This window comes from Hylobates moloch, unplaced genomic scaffold (assembly GCF_009828535.3).
Source record: "Hylobates moloch isolate HMO894 unplaced genomic scaffold, HMol_V3 SCAFFOLD_2, whole genome shotgun sequence".
NCBI lineage: Eukaryota > Metazoa > Chordata > Mammalia > Primates > Hylobatidae > Hylobates > Hylobates moloch.
In genome coordinates this window covers 84,079,341-84,103,373 of record NW_026652277.1, presented here as the reverse complement: position 1 = coordinate 84,103,373, position 24,033 = coordinate 84,079,341, and the positions used below count along the sequence as shown (strand labels likewise).

At 39.1% G+C, this 24,033-nt stretch overlaps 1 protein-coding gene across 1 annotated transcript in view; it reads right to left on the bottom strand.

Annotated features, from left to right (window-relative positions):
• Positions 1 to 20,044, bottom strand: part of LOC131382598 (uncharacterized) — a 76,345-nt gene extending 56,301 nt beyond the window's left edge. Inside the window, exon 1 of the transcript XR_009212163.1 lies at positions 20,019 to 20,044. The gene's annotated coding sequence lies outside the window, so the exon portion shown is untranslated. The remainder of the gene's footprint in view (positions 1 to 20,018) is intronic.
• Positions 20,045 to 24,033: the final 3,989 nt, after the last annotated feature.

The following is a 24,033-nucleotide window of genomic DNA, read 5'->3' as shown; positions in this document are numbered from 1 at the left end:
AAAATAATGAAAGAAGAGAAATAAAGGAGACAGGGAGAAGACTGACTATGAGCATTGCCCATCCTCGCCCTGAATGGCTTTGTTACCACTTTTCTGCTCCTGTGAGTCTCTAGTGTTGCTCATTTCTCTAGGACCTATTTCACTGAACAAAGAGAAACCTCCAGGAAAGAGGAAGCAGAAGAGTAGAAAGACGTTAAATCACACACATCAGTTGAGGCCATCAAAGAAAGGCAACTGCAGGAAAGGAACAAGGATCAATGAGGAGGGAAGGAAAGTGGAACCCACCCATGGAGAGTCTAAAATTCAAAAACTTCTTAAGCTTGGGAAGATACTGCAGCAAACATGAAACAGTGAATTTGTTACTCCAGCCTTTGAAATATCAGATTTCCCCCCTCACTGCATTCTGCCTGATGACGTTTGCAAAGTTCACAGTCTGAAGATTTTTATGTGTGTCCCAGGGAAGAAGGCAACTGGTTGTCCCAGAATAACTACACTGGGGACTTTACATCTTGGCTTGTGTGCTGGATGGACTGCATTGAAATGGGGCCAGCAGGTCAAGTCCCAGAGTCTGCCTCTTTCCGCCCATCTTTAGACATGTTGAGTGTCACCAGCTCCACACAGCCGCAGCTTTGGAGGATATGCCAGGCCTGCTGGGTAGAGGTAGCATAACTGTATTCCAGAGAAAACTTACTTTGGCCTATGAGAAATCAGTTAAGCTTTTTTGTTTGTTTGTTTGTTTTAATGTCTTTACAGCTCCACAAGCCAGGTGCTACATGTATCATTTTAATGTAAGCTGAGATGTTTTCAGTAGCACTTCGCTAGTGGAAAATAACAGGCATCTCTATTAAATGTCAGATTATTTTTGCACAAAAATTATGAAATTGTTTTTGAACTCCAGTGCAAGAGAGCTGAGTCATCCACAGTGATGGTGCACGCCAGGGAAAGTAGCAAGCTGCTCTCCAAGGGCTGCTTAGAGCTTGCTATGGCAGTGGTTGGTACCCATACCATACAGCCTCTATTTATCTTTTTCTTCATGACTTGATTGTGAAACTGTTCAAGATATTTTATAGTTTTCTAAAGAGAGAGCATTAATACTTCTAGGCAACTTAAAGCACAGCCAATAGGTTAAGTTCCCTCTCAGTGTTCTGGTGAGTATTTCTCCTTCTTCTGAAATGAATAGTTCCCTTTTCTTCCTCAATCTAAAAATATATGATTTCCTCAGAAGCTGTCATATTTTACACATGGCTACTACTAGCTTAATCAATGTGAAAAAATGGCTCAGCTCCATGGGTGCCCAGCTTGGAAAACCCAGTGTCAGAAAGAGGCAAAGGGACTCCCTTCCTTTGGGAAAATCCCTACTCCATGCTGCATGGTGTGGTGAGCAGACAACATGCTTGGTTTCAATCTTCACATGCCCTCCTGCTGGGCATCTTTGAGAAGTGCACAAATTGCACAATTATACATGTCAGCTCTTACATGGTCTTATGTGATGTATCTCCTTAACTACATTTGATTGGCCCAGTGGTGGCTTCCTATATAAGCCACCCTTTTGTATAATTGTTTCCAACTAGACCAAGAGAGTCGGACCATCTCTAACTGGTGAAAGCCAAAATGATGAAGATGAATGCATGAGCTACTGGTGACTGAATTTCCTACAGTTTGAAAAAAAGCCATGTGTAATGAGAAAAAAATGAAACCAACATAAAAAAGGAAAAGCAAGAGATCAGAATTTAGTCAGCACTGAAGTTTCTGATTTCAGTGGTACCTGAGACTAGCAGCAATCTTGCTCTTCTAGCAGATGAGTGTTTTTGTTGTTTAGCCCTCCCTTGAATTCCATCACAGCAACTTGAGAGTCATGAAAAAATGCAGAGCACTGGAAAAGACAACCATGAATTATTGCAGCCATTGCTTCCCGATGCGGCTCCACCTTGCACAGATGAAACTCGTGAGCAACTCAATCGGAGAGGGAATAACTATAACCCAGGTGTGGCTTGGGTTAAATGGTTAAATGAGAGAGACATGTGCTTGTTAAATGATTAAGAGCCAGTAATTCCCCATATCTAGAAGTATGACCTTATGCAACTCTATAGACTTCAGTTTCTACACCTGTAAAATGAGAATTTTAATAGTTCCTACTTCATAGGTTTGTTGAGGGGATTAAGTGAAATAATGCATGTAAATATTTAAGACAGTGCCTGGCACCCACTCTTCAATAACTGTTAGGTCTGATTTTTATTAATTATTTCCAGTGTCATAATGGTGCTTGACACAGATTAGGCACTAGTAAGTGTTATGGTGCATATACCAATCTAATTTTAGCCCTAACTTGATAGCTAACATCTGTCTTCTTAGGTAAGTGATTTTATTCTTTTTGAACCTATTTCTTCATCTGTAAATCAGAATAACAGTAATTTTTTGACACATTAATGGAAAGATAACATAAGGTAATCCACATGAACAAATTTCATGAACTGTAAAATTCTACTCAACAAGATAAATGATTAATTTGCATATAAGTTTGGTTCTTTTCAAAAGTGCCAAGATATCAACATTTTAATGGCTAAAAAAGAAATGAAAATTTTAAAACTCTCTTTCCTCTATTGAATGCAACAGGTCTATATATACTAAAAATAGAGACTTTTTCTACTTTGGAATCAATAAAACTATTTTTATTTTTATTTTAAAAATGTGTCATTTAAACATTCTTATTTTTTTCCTGCATTTGCCCTCATTCAAAAGTTTTGCTTACCCCTTATGAAGTCTGAGAATTTTGATCTTACTCTATGGCTAGTCTGGGAAAACAGCAATTTTAAAATTACCAATACCAGACTAGGCAATGTAGCAAGACCCTGTCTCTACAAAGTTTTCTAAAAAATTAGTCAGGCATGGTAGAATGCACCTGTGGTCCTAGCTGCTCAGGAGGCTGAGGCAGGAGAATTGCTTGAGCCAGGAGTTTAAAGGCCTCAGTGAGCTGTAATTGCACGACTGCATTCCAGCCTGAGCAGAGTGAGACCCTGTCTCCAAAAAACATAAACAAAAAAAGAAAATAAGAAAAAAACTATTAAAAAAATTAAAATTACAAATGAAATATTTGCATAATGTTTAAAACATTAGCCCGCTGCTGGGCTCACGCCTGTAATCCTAGCACTTTGGGAGGCCAAGGCAGGTGGATCACCTGAGGTCAGGAGTTCAAGATCAGCCTGGCCAACATGGTGAAACCCTGTCTGTACTAAAAATACAAAAAATTAGCTGGGCATGGTGGCGGGTGCCTGTAATCCCAGCTACTCAGGAGGATGAGGCAGGAGAATCGCTTAAACTCAGGAGGCGGAGGTTGCAGTGAGCTGAGATTGCGCCATTGCACTCCAGCCTGGGCAACAGGAGTGAAACTCTGTCTCAAAAAACAGACAAACAAACAAACAAAAACCAAAAAAACAAAAAAACACCATTATCCTGCATACAATGAAAGAAGCCTCAGATCAAATTCTCTGTTTTCTTAGCATGCTAGTATTTGGTAAGTGGAGATTTTGAATTAATAAATAAAACCGAATACAATCATCCGTGGACAATTTCCATGAGAGAATAGCCTAACCAAAAATTATATTACTTTTTCTATCAATTTGTAGATGTAAGTGAAGATGTTCAGCAGAATACGCTTAAGTTAAAGTATAAAAATATAAGACAAATTATGAGAATAGGAAAGTTGGACATAGTGCTACACCATCTGGTTTCCTCTTTCAACTTAGAACATCATCATCTATTCTCTTCATACACCCTCTTCCCTTCTTAACTCAAAGAGTTGCAAGGCAGGACCTGAAAGGTAGAGGGGATCTGAATGAGTCCAAGTGTTTGACCTCAGACATTTTCTTTCTTTCTTTTTTCTTTTGAGACAGGGTCTTTCTCTGTTGCCCAGGCTGGAGTGTAGTGGCACAATCACAGCTCACTGTAACCTCAACCTCCTGGGCTCAAATGATTCTCCTACATCAGCCTCCTGAGTAGCTGGGACTACAGGTGCACACCACCATGCCTGGCTACTTTCTTTTAAAAGATGGAGCCTCACTATGTTGTCTAGCCTGGTGTTGAACTCCTCAGCTCAAGTGACCTCCCACCTCAGCCCCCCAGAGTGCTGGGATTGCAGACGCGAGCCACTGTACCTAGCTTGACCTCATCCATTTTCAAGCCTGGTTGTAGACCAATTCAGAGAAGCTACTTAGTGATGTGGTTTCAAGGCTGTGACAGGATGCTATTGGCTTTCCCTTGCTAGCAAAACTCTACTTTTCTCAAGTCTCAATGTGCCCAACCCTAGAGGGTAAATCATGGTTGGTCTCCGTCAACTCCTTACTGGTAGAGATGGCAGAATTGACCAAGTTCAGGACAATGCGATGTAAGCAGAGTTTGCTAAGGGCTCTGGGAAAGAGTTGCCTCCCAGACAAAGCAGGAAAGGCCCGTGAGTCCAGCCCTTTACCTTTCCTTTCTTTTCCTGAACACTGTTATGTGAGAATGTGATGCTTGGCGCTTCAGCAGACCTTCAGGAAATCACGATGGGAAGAGAAGCCTGTCACAGAGACAGACTAGGTGACCTGGCAGTGCTGAGCTACTGACCCTCACCCAAAAATGCCCACATCTAGAGTTTCTGCTATGTGAGTAAAAAGTAACATTCTTGGCTAAACTGCTGTTAGTTTTTTTTTTGTTACTTGTAAGAAAAATCACCCTAACTGATCGAAGGCTCTTCCACAAAGAGTTTTACCCTCCTGCTTTTCTCTGCTCCCCCACAACCCCATAATACCTAGTAAAATGTGGCCAAACATGATGCTACACATTTAGAACCACGATATGTCAGAGCTGAAAGTCACTCCAGATCTCCAATTCTCAGATGATAAAATAAGAAATTTAGAAGTGATTCCTCTTGTTTGAGAGGTTGGCCCTTGCCTAGTGCAAATGCCAATAGAAAAAGGAAAAGACGCATCCCCCATGTGAACTATGGTGTGAATGACTCTCCTAAGATTAGTCTGTCTGTGGACAGAGAACATGAGGCACTAGCAACTAGAGGTGAAGGAGGCTCTTTAAGAAGGGGGAAAGGTATAGAAAGGGAATCTGGGACTGGGTGTGGTCGTTCGTGCCTGTATTCTCAGCAATTTGGGAGGGTGAGGTGGGAGGATTGCTTGAGCCTGGGAAGTAGAGGCTGCAGTGAGCTGTGATCGCACCACTGCACTCCAGCCTGGGTGACACAGAAAGACCCTGCTTCAAAAAAGGAAGAGAGGGAGAGGGAGGGGGAGAGAGAGAGAGAGAGGAAGGGAGGAAGGAAGGAAGGAAGGAAGGAAGGAAGGAAGGAAGGAAGGAAGGAAGGAAGGAAGGAAGGAAGGATCTGGGGCTCCATTATCAGTTTCTTCTTCAATTTTTCCTAAAGCCAGATCTGAGCAAAATTTTTCCACAATAATCATGTGAAATGAAGAGTGCATATTGCCAAACTGCTTCCAGAAATGTGCAGTGAGCATTTCCTCTAGAAGGCCTGAGTATTCCAGCCTCACCATACAAGGTTGCCAGTCCCTGCTTTGGCCTCCAGAGGGTCTGTGAATTAATGAGGGGGAGGCCACTCGGTTTATAAAACTTCATGGAAGAGAATTTTAAAGAAACAAAGAACTAAAATAATAATATTAGGAGTATCAGAGACTAATTTCAAAAGTTTCAAGTATTTTCTGAACTTCCGTCAATCCAATTCTTCTATGTCCACATAGATGCAATCTGACTTCCATTCATTTGAGTTTCTGGTTTACAAGTTTTTCTTGAAATTTCGAAAATTCCTTCCCCTGTTTTTCCCCTGGAACTTTTATAAAAGCCAATATTATTTTGATCAGAGAGACTATATTCTTTTAACTTAATTATAAGAGCAATACATGTTCACATTCATGTCTGTCTGCTATATTGCATATCCCTAACTCTACTTAGAAAGTGCATAAAACTTAGTAGATGCTCAATAAATATTTGTGAAATGAACATATGAAGGAATGTAAGCAACTTGGAAATACAAAAAAGAAAAAAATTCAGAGTTTAAAGAAACTCCCTCATTCTATACATTCATTTGTAGAAAGCCAAATCTTGTTCCACAAATATGTCTTCTGTATATATATATTTCATTTATTTATATTTATTTACTTATTTAGAGACAGAACCTCATTCTGTTATCCTGGCTGGAGTGCAGTGGCACAATCATAGCTTACTGCAACCTCAAACTCTTGGGGTCAAGCAATCTTCCTGCCTCAGCCTCTTGAGGAGCTAGGACTACAGGCATGCGCCACTGTGTTCCACTAATTTAATTTTTTTTTTTTTTTTTTTTTTTTTTGTAGAGACATGGTCTCTCCATGTTGCCCAGGCTGGTCTTGAACTCTTGGCCTCCAGTAATACTTCTGTTTTGGCTTCCCAAAGTGCTGGGATTACAGGCATGAGCCACTGTTCCTAACCCCTTCTCTATATATTTTAAGTTGTCCATTTTCTTTCCTGTAAAGGAGAAGATTATCATTGTTGTTATTTCCTGAAAATGTATTTTTTTGTGGAAAATTTCAATTGCATTATTCTCTACTATAACAAGGGGCAGATGGCATGTAAACTGCTTCCACATGTGTACGTGTGTGATAAAAACAAACCTAAGTGCTCTAATTCCCACTACAAGTTTCTCTACTCTGCTATAGAAGTCTAAGACAATTAATAGAGTTTTATAATTTAACCACAATGACTTAAAAAGCTGATGTAACCAAAGTAAGTAAATAATAAACATACCCCTTTTTTGCTATGACATGTGGTGAATGTAAGATGTGATATATTTTCTTTGCTCATTAGAAGAATGATTTATGGACTGATTTCCCAAGCATGTCTCAAGGTCTATTGGAATTGTGCATGCATCTTGGGATGTAAATGAGGGGGCTGTCAACAAAACTTCCTGGAAATGTCCTCATTAGCAATATAATTTAGCAAATATGATATTGATGTTCCTGCACTGACCCAGGTTGGACACACATGCCATTTCAGTAAGTTATCTGCAGAACTTCTGCTGTGATCAGAGCTGGATGGTTTACACAGAAACACTGGGGGAAAATAATTCAGATAGAATTGAGTTTTAAGTTTCACTGGGCAGACCATTATGAAATTTTATTTCCACTGTCAATAAGGAGCCACAAAGAGATGCCACAGGACTTGAGTTAAAATTGCTCTGTATTTCTAGTCATGGATGCCCACATTATTTGTATACTGGTTTGTCCTTACCCTTGGCAAAACTGACCTTGGGAAAAAACAGGGAAACAAAGAAGTTTGTCTTAAGTTCCACTTTTCCCATTTAGCTGTTCATTCAACAAATATGTACTCTGTTTGTGGAAAGGGGAAAGAAGAGCAGGAGGGACTTTGTATTGTGGTTTGAGTGCCAGATTAGCTGCAATAGAATAGAATATCAGGTAAATTGCTAAGGTTTTTTACTCTAATCCTTGGCTCTCTGGACATTTCCAGAGTCTGGAGAAACTCACTGCCATGAAGGGAAGGACCTTGGATCAGACCAAGTGCTATGCTGGCTTCAGGTCCCAGTGGTGGCCACAGAGGTGCTTGCATCACCACCTCCCTAGTTCCAGGTGGCTGAGCACAGAGACAGATTCCATTTCTTTGGGAGAAAGTAAGGGAAAAGAACAAGAGCCTCTGCCTGGTAATCCAGAGAATTCCTCCGAATTTTGTCCAGGATCACCAAGGCATCACCATGAACTGACAGAAGAGCCCATGGGCTTTAAGTGAACATTGGTGGCAACCTGACAGAGCCCCTCTGTGGACCAGTGGTGGTGGTGGCCACAGGGAGAGGCTCCTGTACTTATGGAAAGGGGAGAGAAGACTACAAGTCTGCAAAAACCACAACACTATTTGGCATGGGGCCCAAGTGCCTCAAATACCTAGAAAGCCTTCCCAAGAAGGACAGGTACAAACAAGCCCAGACTGTGAAGACTGTAGTACATACCTAACTATTCAATGCTGAGACACTGATGAACATCTATAAGCATCAACACCATCCAGGAAACATGACCTCACCAAATGAACTAAATGAGGCACTAAGGACCAATTCTTCAGAAACAGAGATCTATGACCTTTCAGATAGAGAATTCAAAATAGCTGTTTTGAGGAAACTCAAATAAATTTAAGATAACACAAAGAAGGAATTCAGAATTCTATCCGATAAATTTAACAGAAATTGGAATTATGAAAAAGAATCAAGCAGAAATTCTGGAGTTGAAAAATGCAACTGACATGCTGAGGAATACATCAAAGTTGCTTAATAGCAGAATTGATCAAGCAGAAAAAAGAAGTAGTGAGTTTGAAGACAGGCTATTTTTGAAAATACAGTCAGAGGAGACAAAATAAAAAAGAATAAAAAATAATGAAGCATGCCTACAACATCTAGAAAATAGCCTCAAAAGGGAAATCTAAGAGTTATTGGCCTTAAAGAGGTAGAAAAAGAGATAGGGATGGAAAGTTTATTCAAAAGAATAATATCAGAGAATTTCCAAAGCTAGAGAAAGATGTCAACATTCAAGTATAAGAAAGTTATAAAATGCCAAGCAGAGTTAACCCAAAAGAAGACTATCAAGGCATCTACTACTCAGACTCCCAAAGGTCAAGGATAAAGAAAGGATCCAAAAAGCAGCAAGAGAAAATGAACACATAACACAAAACAGAGCTCTAATACCTCTGGCTGGAGACTTTTCAGTGGAAATCTAAAAAGAGCCAGGAGAGAGTGGCATGACATATTTGAAGTTCTGAAGGAAAAAAAATCACCCTAGAACAGTATATTCAGTATAAATACCCTTCAAGCATGAGGGAGAAATAAAGACCTTCCAAGACAAACAAAAGCTGAGGGATTTCGTCAATATCAGACAAGTCCTACAAGAAATGCTAAAGAGAATTCTTTAGTCTGAAAGAAAAGGATGTTAATAAGCAAGAAGAAATCATTTGAAGGTACAAAATTCACTGGTCATAGTAAGCACAGGGAAAACATAAGATAGTATAACACTGTAATGGTGGTGTGCAAACTACTCTTGACTTCAGTAGAAAGACTAAATGATGAACCAATCAAAAATAATAACTACCACCTTTCAAGACATAAACAGTAAAATAAGACATAAACAACAAAAAGCTAAAAAGTAGGGGGCTAAGTTAAAGTTATTAGTTTTCCTTTTGTGTGTTTATTTGCAGAATCAATGTTAACTTGTCATCAACTTAAAATAATGGGTTATAAGATAGTATTTGCAATCCCCACAGTAACTTCAAATTGAACAACATAGAACAAATACACAAAAAATAAAAAGTAAGAACTTATACCACCAGAGAAAATCACCTTCACTAAAAGGAAGACAGGATAAAAAGAAGGAAGAGAAGACCTCAAAACAACCAAAAAACAAATAACAAAATGGCAGGAGTAAGTCCTTACTTATCAGTAACAACATTGAATGTAAATGGACTAAACCCTTCAATAAAAAAACAGAGTGGCTGAATGGATGAAAAAACAAGACCCCCATGATCTGTTGCTGACAAGAAACACACTTTGCCTTATAAAAATACACCGAGACTGAAAATGAAGGGATGAAAAATGATATTCTATGCCAATGGAAACCGAAAAAGAAGAGGAGTAGCTGTACTGCAGTATATCAGACAAAACAGATTTCAAGACAAAAACTGTAAGAAGAGACAAGGAAGGTTATTGTATAATGATAAAAGGGTCAATCAAGAGGATATAATGATTGTAAGTATATATGCCCCCAACACTGGAACACTCAGATATATAAAGCAAATATTATTAGAGCTAGAGAAATAGACCTCCAACACAATAATAGCTGGAGACTTCAACACTCCATTTTCAGCATTGGTCAGATATCCCAGACAGAAAATTAACAAAGAAACACTGGACTTCATCTGCACCATAGAATAAATGGACCTCGAAGATATTTACATAACATTTTACCCAAAGGCTGCAGAATACACATTCTTCTCCCCAGCTCATGGATAATTCTCAATGATAGGCCATATATTAGGTCGGAAAACAAATGTTAAAACATTCAAAAAATTTGAAATAATGTCAAGCGTTTTCTCTGACCACATGGAATAAAACTAGAAATAACTAACAAGAGGAATTTTGGAAACTATACAAACATGTGCAAATTAAACAACATGCTCCTGAGTGACCAGTGAGTCAATGAAGAAATTAAAAAGGAAATTGAAAAAAATTCTTGAAACAAATGATAATGGAAACACAACATACCAAAACCTATGGGATATAGTGAAAGGAGCACTATAAGAAGAGACAAAGAGGGAAATTTATAGCTATAACTGCCTATATCAAAAAGGAGAAAAAACATCAAATAAATTCCAAAGAATGCATCTTAAAGAACTAGAAAAGCAAGAACAGGTTGAACCCCGATTCAGTAGAATAAAATACAAATGATCCGTGAAACAAAAAGTGTGTTATTTTTAAAAAGATAAAGTTGACAACTTAAACCAGACCAATGAAGAAATAAAGAGAAAAGACCCAAATAAATAAAATCAGAGATGAAAAAGGAGACATTACAACTGATACCAGAGAAATTCAAAGGATCATTAGTGGCTACTATGAGCAACTATAGGCCAATAAATTGGAAAATCTAGAGGAAATGGATAAATCCCTAGACACATAAAATATACCAAGATTGAACCGTGAAGAAATAGAAAACCTCAGCATACCAGTAACAAGATTGAAACCATAATGAAAAATCTCCCAGTAAGGAAAAGCCCAGGGCCTGATGGCTTCACTGCTGAATTCTACTAAACATTTAAAGAAAAACTAATACTAATCCCACTCAAACTCTTCTGAAAAATAGAGAAAAAGGGAATACTTCCAAGCTCATTCTATAGGTCAATATTACTCTGATACCAAAACCAGACAAAGACATATTAAAGAAAAGAAAACTACAGGCCAATATCTCCAAGGAATATTGATGCAAAAATCCTCAACAAAATACTAGCAAACTGAATTAAACAATACATTAAGATCATTCATCATGACCAAGTGGAATTTATACCAGGCATTCAAGCACGGTTCAACATATGCAAATCAATCAACATAATACATCATATCAACAGAATGATGTATTACAGAATAAAATCCACATTATTGTTTCAATTGATGCTGAAAAACATTTGATAAAGTTCAGCATCCCTTAATAATCAAAACTCTCAAAAACTGAGTATAGAAGGAACATACCTCAACATAATAAAAGCCATATATGATAGACCCACAGCAAGTATCATACTGAATAGAGAAAAACTGAAAGCCTTTCCTCTAAGATCTGGAACATGAAAAGAATGCCCACTTTCACCACTGTTTTCAATGTACTACTGGAAGTCCTAGCAATCTGATAAGAGAAAGAAATATAGGGCATCCAAATTGAAAGGAAGAAGGCAAATTATCCTCGTTTGCAGATGACATGATCTTATGTTCAGAAAAATCTAGACTCCCTACAAAAAACTATTAGAACTGATAAGCAAATTCAGTCAAGTTGCATAATACAAAATCAACACACAAAAATCAGTAACATTTCTATATGCCAACAGTGAACAATCTGAAAAATAAATCAAAAATGTAATTCCATTTACAATAGCTACAAATAAAATAAAATACCTATGAATTAACTAAACCAAAAAAGTGAAAGATCTCTACAATGATAACTATAAGAAATTGACTCAAGAAATTAAAGAAGACACAAAAAATAGAAAGAGACTCCATGTTCATGGATTGGAAGAATGAATATTGTTAAAAGTTCATACTATCCAAACAATCCACAGATTTAAAGCAATCTATTTAAATGCCAATGACATTCTTCATGGAAATAGAAAGAATAATTCTAAAATTTATATAGAATTACAAAAGACCCAGAATACTCAAAACTATCCTGAGCAAAAACAGCAAAACTGAGGAATCACATTACCTGACTTCAAGTTACACCACAGAGCTATAGTCACCAAAACAGCATGGTACTGGCATAAAAACAGACACATAGAACAATGCAACAGTATAGAGAACCCAGAAACAAATCCATACACCTACAGTGAACTCATTTTTGACAAAGTTACCAAGAACATACATTGGGGAAAATACAGTCTCTTCAATAAATTGGGAAAGCTAAATATCTCTGCAGAAGAATGAAACTTGACCCCTATTTCTTCAATAAATACAGTCTTTTCAATAAACGGTGCTGGGTGTATTAGTCAGTTTTTGTATTGCTATACAGAACTACCTGAGACTGGGTATTTTATAAAGCAAAGAGCTTTAATTGACTTACAGTTCCACAGGCTGTTCAGAAATCATGGTTGGGGAGGCCTCAGGAAACTTACAATCACAGTGGAAGGTGAATGGGAAGAAAACCCATCTTACATGGCCAGAGAAGGAGGAAGAGAGAAAGAGGAAAGTGCTACACACTTAAACAACCAGACCTTGTGAGAATTCACTATCACAAGAATAGCAAGGGGTAAGTCTGCCCCCATGATTCAATCACCTCTCATCAGGCCCCTCCTCCAACACTGAGAATTACAATTCGACATGAGATTTGGGTGAGGACACAGAGCCAAACCATATCACTGGGGAGACTAGAAGATATCCATATGCAGAAGAAAGAAACTAGACCCCTATCTCTTGCCATGTACAAAAATCAAATAAAAATGGATTAAAGACTTAAACCTAAGTCCCCAAACTATGAAACTACTATAGGAAAACATTTGGGAAACTCTCCAGGGCATTGCCCTGGGCAAAAATTTCTTGAGCAATACCCCACAAGCACAGGCAACCAAAGCAAAAATGGACAGATGAGGTCACATCAAGTTAAAAAGCCTTCTGCACAAGAAATGAAACAATCAACAAAGTGAAGAGACAACCCGCAGAATGGAGGAAAATATTTGCAAACTACCCATATGGCAAGGATTAATAACCAGAATATATAAGAAGCTCAAACAACTCTACAGAGAAAAATCTAATAATCTGATAAAAAAATAGGCAAAAGATTTTAATACACATTTCTTAAAAGAAGACATATAAATGTCAAACAGGCATATGAAAAGGTGTTCAACATCACAGATCATCAGATAAATGCAAATCAAAACTATAATGTGATATCATTTCAGCCCAGTTAAAATAGATTTTATCCAAAAGTCAGGCAATAACAAATGCTGGTGAGGATGTGGAGAAACAGGAACTCTCACACACTGTTTGTCATACAAATTAGTACAACCACAATAGAGAATAGTTTGGAGGTTCCTCAAAAAAACTAAAAATAGAGCTACCATACCATCTGGCAATCCCACTGCTCTATATATACCCAAAAGAAATGAAATCATTATATCAAACAGATATCTGCAGTCCCATATTTGTTGCAGCACTGTTCACAATAGCCAAGATTTTGAAGCAACCTAAGTTTTCATCAACAGATTAACCTATAAAGAAAATGTGGTACTTATCCACAATGGAGTACTTAAGGATGGTGTACACACAAGGAACCATGTTATGTTAAAGATTTATAGGAGCATTGTGACCTGACCAAGGACAAGGCAGTTTCACAACCCTCCCTGAGACCCTTGTTGCCACCCAGATGTCTGTGATCATTGATCACCTCTTGATCTCAACCTCCTCCCTCTTCACCTTCCCCAACATAAACAGGGCCTAAAATTCTATTAACTAAAGATGGTTCTTTAGGACATCAGTACACTATATTCTTGGTTTACTGGCTGTCCAAAATAAAGTCGCCTTCCTTCCCCTAACACCTTGTCTCTCGACTTATTGGCTATTTTGCAGCAAGTGATATAAGCTTGGATTTGTTAACAGTTCAGCAATATATATGAATAAAAACAGAAATTATATATATACATACATATATATGAGGAAAGGGAATATGTGTAAATGTAGGTGAATCTAAGTAAAAGCTATATGAATGTCAATTGTAATAATCTTACAGATTTTTGGTAGGTCTGATTCTCTTTCAGAATAAAAGTGTGTGTATAATTTAAAAAATGTTGAGAGTTCTCTTCTGAGAGGTGTTCAAGTAGAGACTAGATGAATTCCTGAGTAATACGGATTTTTGCTTGGTTTATAAAATGAGACTGGATGATTTCACTCTGACCCTTAATGTGATGATTAATTTTATGTGTAACTTGGCTAGGCCACAGTACCCAGATATTTAGTCAATCAGCAGTCTGAATGTTTTTGTGAAGGTATTTTTTTTTTTTTACGTGAGATTACCATTTAAATCAGTAGACTTTGAATAAAGCAGGTTACATTCCACAGTTTGGGTAAGGTTCATTCAATCCATTGAAGGCCTTAGGAGAAAACACTGAAGACCCAGAGGAAGAGGGAATTCTGCCTTCTGACTGTCTTCAGACTGAGACTGCAACATCATCTTTTCCCTGGGTCTCGAGTCTTCCAGCCTATCCTGCTTATTTTGGACTGGCCAACCTCCATAATCACGTGAGCCAAATACTTAAAATAAATCAATGGTTTCTGTCTCTCTGGTGAACCTTGACTAATAAACTTAGATTCTATTTCCAGCTGCCTCCTTGCAACTCCTAATATTCTTCTCTATTTCTTCATCTTCCCAGAAGCCCCTTATCCTCTCTCCCACTCCTTGTGTTCAGGGCCTGATATGTAATAGAAGCTCATCCCCACTACCAATTATGTAACACAAGGCTAACTGAGAAGAAGCTCAAGGTGCAGTCTAAAAACCAAGATATCATTTGTTTTTCTTATTATTGTAAATTTTGCAATTACCACGATTGCTATATAGAACATGTTAGAATCATGGCCAGCCTGAAGCCTAACCTCTGAATGATCCATATCTAATCACAGAGTATCAGTGTCTTAAATGTCACCCCACTCCACTGCTGTGATATATGCCTTCAATAAGATTAAGGAGAAATAATTTAAATATCAGGGCTGAGCATCTGAGCAATCATGTCATTTCTATTGATCACCTAATGAAAATTTATGGCATTTAACAGTGAAAAAATCAGTTTACATAAGGATGCTAGCTTCTACCACTGTGCTCATGCCATTTCCAGGAAAGCCTTCATCATATTTACTGTAACAGTGCATTTTTAAGGGTCTTCCAACTGCAGAAAGCACACTATGGCTGAAAAAAGGTTGGGTACTTTAGTTCTGCCATTTTGTTACCAAGTGATGTAAATAAAATTTAGACACTGGTCAGCATGATGAGAACCCAGAAAATTGAAATGTAGAGACTGGTTTCCTGTAGATGTGATGTTTTAGAGCAATCATAAAAAAATCCAAATAGGGAGGATAAACATAAGGATATAAACAGTCACAGGGTAATAAACTAACACCTTTAAAAAAAGTAAAGAAGTGTATCACATAGTTGAAATGGGTGAGAATTGTGTCACCTACAGAATCTAATTTATAGTCATCAGAGGAAATAAAAATATCCCCAAGAAGCCAAGGCAACTGTTCCTGGCAAGCTGTTGTGGATGCCAATCCTGGCAACTGTGACCCTGCCATAATTTCAGAAGTTAGACATCATTTGCTAAACAAGAAACTTCTGATTTCTTTTTAAATCAATCATGAGGATGGAAAGGGGAAAAAGTTCACTGTCCTCGTTTTTCCAGATTCCTTTGAGCTCCAAAGCACACAGAGGGCCACAGGCATGTCTTCTTTTCAGAAAGACACTCTCTGACCTTCTTATCTAAAGCAGCACATGCACCCCACGGCTTTCCAGCCCCTCACTCTGCTGTCTTCACAGAGCCTATTACTGCCCGAGAACAGCAGGCTGGCAGCTGGTAAGGCCTACGACCTGAAGCTGGCGGCCTGCATGTGCAGCCTGCCTCAGTGACTTGACAGCTGGGGGGCGGGGTGGGGAGGAGGAAGACCTTGGATAAGGTACTTAATTTCTCTGTTCCTCCGTTTCTTCTTCTGAAAAATAGGAATGTTAATAGTGCCTATCTCATAAGATTGTGAGAATTAAATGAGTTACTATTGAAAGCCCTGGGAGCACTGTCTGGCAAATAGTCATACTCTGTGAAATAAAACAGGTGAGCAAAATGTATTCATTGTTTATCATCTGCCCTATTGGAAGATGAGCCCCACAAGAGAAGGGCCTTATCTTACACTCTATTGTACCCTCAGTGCTTATGGCAGTGCCTGGCCCATGGTGGGCCTCAGTAAATACCTGCAGAAGCTAAGGATGGGAGCACTGTCGGCTTCTTTTGTGCTGCTTTCCTGGTTTCTCTCGTCTCTTACTCAAATGACCTCATTTGGGTGATCTGGCTTATGTGTTTAGTTAGAAACTCATTAAAATATTTTATGCCAACAAATTCTCTAGGAATGTAATCTTGTTAATCCATTCATTCATTAATTCATTTAAGATCATATAGTTGAAGGCCTATAGTGTCTCCTGACTCAAATATATGGCCCGGAAACAATACTCAGCATGTATTTCAACTAGAAGATAATGAGATGTCATTTAAATAACCACTCTAGGCTAAGCCATTGGGTACAGAGGCCAGTGGGGAAAAGGGATAAGTTAGGAACAGTCAGGGTTGAGATCAGGAACCAACTTTGCCATTGAACATGCATGGGAGGGGTGGCCTGCCTTCCAAATCACAGAATAAAAGGGATCCAACCAAGCTGGCAGCTTTATCCAGGGTCTTCCCTGGTGAACAGAGTGCCACAGAGCACCCTGCAGATGGGGTAATCATCAGGTCTGGTCGTAGCTAAATTGGGGGGCAAGGGGACCCATTTGAATTGAAGAAAGTCCTTAGTCAGCAACTGAGCTGACTCAGGGTTCAACTCCCAGCAAGTTTGAAGTTGAAGTAGTCTGGGCCTGACTAAGAATTCACACGTTCTCCAGCCCCAGACACGTGGCCTGTATTTTACAACAGAGTCCAGTGTCAGCAGGATACTGGAGAACTAATCAGTGACCAGTGTGCACTGCAGTCTGCAGCCATATTGCAGTCTCCATGAAACCCTTGGTTTTGGTCTTTCCTCATTTAGGGGGCAGGGCTTTCATGTGCATTTGAAAGCCAACATCCTTTAGTTCTTGGAAATGTCACTTATTACTTCTTTAGTAATTACCTCTTTTCCATTTTCTCTCTTCCAGAAATTCTTAATTAAATCTACCTCCTAGTTTGATCCTTTAATGTTTTTATTATTTCTTTTTCTGTTTTCCTGTTAGAAATCTGTAGGGGCTTTTGTTTGTTTTGCTTACCGGTCTATTTCCTTAAATTTATCTCCTAGCAATTCTACTGATTTCAGCTTTCAAATGTTAACTTCCAAGATCCTACCAGTTCTTGTTTTATGGATATAGTATATTCTCCTCTCCCTCTGAGGAATGTGGTTATAAAGTGTTTGGGGCTGTTACTTTTCTTGCCTGTATAGTTGCTGAATCCTTTGAGTTCCTCTTTAGTTTTTCCTTTTTTGTCTCTGCCTTGCTTGTTGAAGACTTCCTTGACATCTGCTTCTCTGTGTCAGTCCTTACTCATAAGAGTGAGCCCCTGGAGAGTGGAGTGAAGCTCTGTGTTCAAGGCTAGTCCTTGTTTCCTGGTTAGCTTCACTGTGGGATTATGGGTAGAGATGGCCATTTTGTTGAGTGGCCCTCAAATACTGGCATCTGTAGGTCTGTTCTCTTGCTCAATCTGTTTATCCAGAGAGCATCCTCCACTCTCCTAGCTGGAGAGCTAAGACTGGTCACCAGAGAGTGGAGGTTGAGTTGGGCAGGGGCTCACTACTTGGTGTGTAGACTTTCACTGAATCCCCTGCTTCCATCCTCTTGCCTCACCTCCTCCACTTCTCCCAACTGGTGTTCCTGAATCTGTCCCTTCTTTGGGAACTTCAGAAAGTTAATCAAGTCTTTCTAGCAAATTCTAAAGATCACAAGGAATAGCTTACTCGGTGGGATCATTTTTACAGGGTTGCAAATCAGAACTTAAGGACGTTTTTCAGGCATCACCTTTTGAGGACAATGATTAAAAGGGGCTAAAAAAAAAATCATAAAGAGCTTAGTAATAGAACAGCCTGACTGTGCAGGCTAGGATATTCACATGCACGCTCCCAGACACTTTAGGGTATAGGACCGGGCATGGGGTGGGAGTGGAGGGGCAGCCCAGGGACATCCATCTGTGCTCTTGTTTTGGGTTCATAGGAGGAGACTATTGGGTAAATCACTTTACCTTCACTAGTAAAATTAAATTAGAGGGTTAGAGTGTGGGATCTTTAGGTTCCCTTCAACTCTAAGATCATCTGTTCTATTCCACCATAATAAAATCATCTCATTTTTATCCCTGTAAATAGCTAAGATGAATCATATACAGACATCATAAATTCTACTTCAAGACATTAAGGTGATATGACATGAATGTCACAAATAACAATAACATCTCCCACATCTTGTGGTTTGAAGGGATAAATGAAGAAGCAGTGTTACCTGTGCTTTGCACTTGTAGTTATGTGAGCTTTTATTTCAGGCATGAAAAGTCAGAGGCTGTAAAATGGTTTCTTTTAAGGCTTGTTAACACTGGAATTTTATATTTCAAAAGCTGCATTATATATTTAGGAAATAAGAGTGAAACAAGCCAGTGTAGGTGGCTGGGGATGAATTTGAATGTGTAATTATACACATCACTTCTGAAGGGCAGCTGCAGGAAGCGTGTTGATACGGTGTGCTGGGGTCTATGAGATTGGTTGCTAATGAACGCTTAGCACACACACATTTACACACACAGACACACTCATGCATGACCTTGGCATCTGCCCTTGGAAATGTCTGGAAATGCTTTCAATGCTGCCTTTGTATACAGTGAAGTGTCCTGGTAATCAGTCTTACGAGGTACTGGGAACTATTTCAGCAAAAGATGAAAAAAATAAAGAGAAGGTATTATTATTCCTCTGGAAAACCTTTGTTCTTCCATAAGCTTAGTTCCTTCCCCTCATACCTCCTTGGGATAAGAGTTTTCTCAATTAGAAATGTTTTTATCTGCAATTTTTAAGGGAATGGCTTCCTGGCACCCTTGCAGGTCTCCACACAGGCCCTGGAGGTGAGGCTCAGATGTAGCCTGACTTGGCTTGGGGAACGAACACCTTGTCATGTTCTCATGAATTTGGCATGAGTGGCAGTTCTGTGCGGTGCTGTCAGGGCTGTTGCCATTCACCTCCCTACCTTGTGGGAGGTTGTCACAAGGTCATTTCCCATCTGTTTTCCTGGTTCTGGTGAGGCATGGGACTTTCCATCTGTCCCCCTTCTTCGGGAACAGTTGCAGACTATAAAAGTGCTTGGCTGGAGCCTAGAGTTGTTGACTTCTCAGTCACAGGGTGAGGAGTGACCCACTGCTTGTGCTCCCCATCACCTCCCCCCTTGGCTTGGTGTCATCCTGTGGAACAACGGCGGCAGATAGCTGACGCCATGCTGATCTTGTATGCTGTCTATATGAGTTATAGATTGGCTAAATCCATTTTGGCTTGTTGTCTCCTTACCAGCCGAATCTCTAGAAATATGGCCAGCAAAGCTAGCAGCCGCCCCCATGCTATTGCTTAGTGACTGCCTGGCTGCTTGGTAGAAAACTCAACCAGCTTAAGAAAGAAGGGATGTCTCCTTTCCTCACATACCAAGAAGTCAGGACACAGGCAACTGTTAAGTCAGCGACATGATGTCAGGGCTGATCCACTGCAAAAATTCCTCAGTCATCTTGGTCCTAAGATGGCTGTTCTGGTTCTGGATATCAAATCACATCTGCATTTAAGGCAAGATGAAGCAATGAAAGCAGGAATCATCATCTGTCTGCTTTATTATGAAAGCAAAAGCTCTCCCAGAAATACTCCAGCAGACTTCACCTTGTGCACTATTGGCCATACAGGATCATAATACCCTGAGCTTAAAAAAAAAAAAAAAGTTTCTGAAAAAGAGGAGCCAGATCAGCATGATTGGCCTACCCTAGACCAGACTCGTCAGAGTACACATTTGGGCTGGTCTCCTTACCTTTCTGAACCAAACATGAGTTTCATTGGTGGGACGTAAGAAGAGTGTAGGTTGGATAGGCAACAAGTTGTATCTGCCATTTGAACCAGTGTTGCCAGTCCCAGCCTCCTATCCCAGCTCAGTAGGAAAGACCTGTCAGTCGCTGACTCTTCTATCTCTTCTTGCTTGCACATCAATTATATCTCATATTTGAACTGCCCGATGGATAACTGGGGCATTGCAAACACAATTTCCAGTTCTTCAGAAACTGTAAATCCAATCTGAAAGAAAAACGTTGAGAGTTGTCACGATCAAGGACTACAAATGCACCAGCACCTGAACTCCTTTCTTTTCCTACCTGACAACATCAAATGTTTAGAAGCGAAATGACATTAGGCGAACGTTGAGAGTCTGATGCCACCATAAGCTTACTCACCTTTGCAGTATTCCAAATAAAATAAATTTGTTTCAGGTAAGAGTACTACTATATCCCCTCTTGTTTAAGTAAGAGATAATTGGGATTGTTGCCTGCATTTGGGAAATTGATACAAGAAAAAGCCAACCTATTTTGTCTGGAGGGTAGAAAGTTATTCAAATGCTAAGTTAGGAACTAATCCCTCAGGAGCTATTACAGTATACCTGAGAATTAGAGCGTTAGAGTGTGGGATCTTTAGGTTCCCTTCAACTCTAAGATCATCTGTTCTATTCCACCATAATAAAATCATCTCATTTTTATCCCTGTAAATAGCTAGGATGAATCATGTACAGACATCATAAATTCTACTTCAAGACATTCAGGTGATATGACATGAATGTCACAAATAACAATAACACCTCCCACATCTTGTAGGAGTTGGCACAAAGAAGGGGGGAGATGATGAGGAGCACAAGCAGTGGGTCACTCCTCACCCTGTGACTGAGAAGCCTATGAGAACTTAGCCTACCTTTTCCTTCTCTCCTACCTAACTCCTAAATATCCCTCAAGATGCTGCTTAAAACTAACTTTCTTTTTCATGTGTTTATTATAATGCTTACCACTGGCACACTGGAATTATTTAGACAGTTGTCTCACCCACTACATTAGGAAATCTTCCAGGGCAACTGTTTTGTTCCAAACACTTAGCACAAAGTAGAATGCACAGTAGTAAGTTCTTAACATGTTTTTGTTGAATAAAATCTATTTATACCTTCCTTGATGGCTGTCAAAAAACTATTTAAACCATGCATAATTAATAACATAATTAAGTTCTATATCTCCATTGAAGCACATCAAAGTAAAAAGTGCATTTATGGTCCAAAACAGACATAAGTAAAAAGCAAATTCAAACCAAGAAAAATATCTGAAACTCTTATCATATAAATATGATTTATTTCCTTAATATGTAAACCGTTATAAATTGAGATGAAAAAGATCAATCAGCCAAAAGATAAATGAGCGAGGACATGAACAGACAGTTCACACAAAAATGACCCTTAGTGAGAAGACAGTCAACCTTACCCATGCTTTTAAAAATGCAAAGAAATGGTAACTGAGAAGCCATTCTCACTTATCGTGTTGGCAAAAATCCAAAAATTCAGTAATATTCTCTGTTAGTGAGACTGTGGGGAAAACAGGCACTTTCAACATTTCTGGAGGAACCCAAGAGGTACAGCTCTGAGAGGGGACCATGTAGCAATTTCCATACAGTATTACAAATGCTTTCACCCTTTAACTCAATTAACCTATGACAGGGAGTTTATCCTATAGAAATCTCTGCACAGTTACAAAATGACATGCACAACTGATGTGTTATGGTATTGTTTGTAATAGCCTAAGGAACAGCCCATTTCCATAAAGAGAGGACTGGTTAAATAAAGTGCAGTATGTCCTCCAAATGGAATACTAGGTGCTGAAAAAGAATGAGGACAGCCTCTCTGTTACATTGTGGGAAGGTATCCAGGATAGATGGCTCAGAAGAAAAGTTCAGAATAGTGAACACATTATGATACCCACAGTGTCATAAAGAAGAGGAAAAGAATATGTATTTGTTTTGGTTTGCAACTGCATAAAGTACTGGAAAGGTATACTACAAGGAGGGGGGCTGACCAGGTGGATAGAACAGAAGCAAAACTCAATGTATAACATTTTATTTTAAAAATCCACGAATTAAAAATAATAATCTACCTGTGAATTATTACTTATTAAAAATTAAAAATTTTAAATCCTACGCCTCGCACATAGTGTTTACAGCCAAACTGCATGTGTTTAAATTTCTGCCTCACTTACTACATCAGTGAATTGTGGCAAATTTCTTAACCCCTGTCTGTCTTGAAGGAATTTGATGAGTTAATAAATACAAAGGAATCATGTAGAACAGTGAGTTCTACATGACTGTAGTCTGTCATTAGTACTGCATTTAACAGTAATAATTTTGAAGAACTCTTTAACCCTTTAGTGATAAGATTTCTTGAATTCTTCTGATACTCCTAACTTTTTCCACCCCCGCCACCCCCACCAAAAGGTGGTAAAATGAATACCAAGAGAAATAGAGTAATATCAAACAGCACTGAGCCAGGGCCAGGTACAAATACAGGAGCCGACACTTGCGCGTTGCTAGATCATTCCATGTCACACATATGGAAACCCTAAGAAACAAGGTCATTGATTTCTCTTTCTTTTTAGCAAATCAAAAAGAGAATATAATAAATTGGATTATGAGGCATTATGAGAGAGCAAAGTGTTGGAAGATGTGCAAGACAGCTATAAAACACCGTCCCTGAAAGTATCTGCTGCAATTCTTGATGAAATCAATAGACGACATCTTTCCTAGATACCCAGAAAACAGGAGTCGCTGCCAGGCTGGGAGTTTCTAGAGAGAGACTCTAAATAAATATGTGGCCACAGGTTCCATAGCACTGCTTGTATTTACAGTTTTGAACACACCCACCCCATGGTTGCTTATTTAAAAAAATAAAAACTCACAGATGCAGAAATGATATAATCAGCAAGGCACTGTCAGTAAATTTGCCATCTCCCTTTGGATGGCTTATGTCGCCTGTTTCTGTGGAAAATGAATTTGTGCATGACATTTTGATGTTTGGATTATCAGATAACGCCGATTCAAAACAGCACAAAGAAACAGCTTAGGCATTTTTCCTTCTAATCGGAAAAAGCAGCTTAATACATTGTGGAGAAATTGTGCCCCCTGCTGATTTAATTTGATATTAGCGTCATTGGTTTTTGGGGTTTTTTGTTTTTTGTTTTTTGTTTTTTTTTTTTTAAAGGCCTGCAGTGCCTCAGGGTAGTGCAGTGTCTTCAAGGTCAGTAATTTACACGTCCTTCTCTCAGAGGCTAAGGCAGCCTCTCTGTGCAAATAGGAAGTTTTCGCTTGATCGTGACCTTGGAAAAAAGGAAGCAAAAGAGGAATGTCTCCTTTTATGAGCTTTATGGAGATATTTGTTCTTAGAACCTTCTCAGTATTCCCCTTACCTTTGGCATCTCCGAATAAGGAAAGCGAGCAATCAGTGCAGAGACAGGAGCTGGTTGCTGGTGAGCACACAACCCTGGTAATTAATCCCCACTTCAGGACCAAAGGACTGTAGAGCTCCGTTCATTGATGGAGTTTATTCAGTCTGCGAAAATTTTATCACCAATGAATAGCAATCACGATGGGGCATTCCAGGTGCTCAGAAGTCATTCTGTTAACTTGATGTGAGCTACCCTCTGAAAGGCTCCAGCCCTGGACAATATTGTTAACCAGGGATGTAGCATTAGTAATGGCAGCCTCTTTCCGTGGCCCTCATTTTCATCTTGATGCTTTGTTCCCTTCTTGTTTATTGCCTCTCCACCTGGGCTTTTAATGTGTTTTCCTAGGCTGGTACTTATTTCCAACAAGCTGCCAAGTAATCTCTCTGGAAAAGTCAACGGACTTTTTTTTTCTTCTGTTCTTTACTTGTGTTTTTCTTTTTTTGTATATTTTTCTTTGTGTGTGTTTGTGTGTGTGTGTGTGTGTTTGCTTGTATTTTGCTCGTGTTCTTTGCTTTGTTTGTGTTCTTC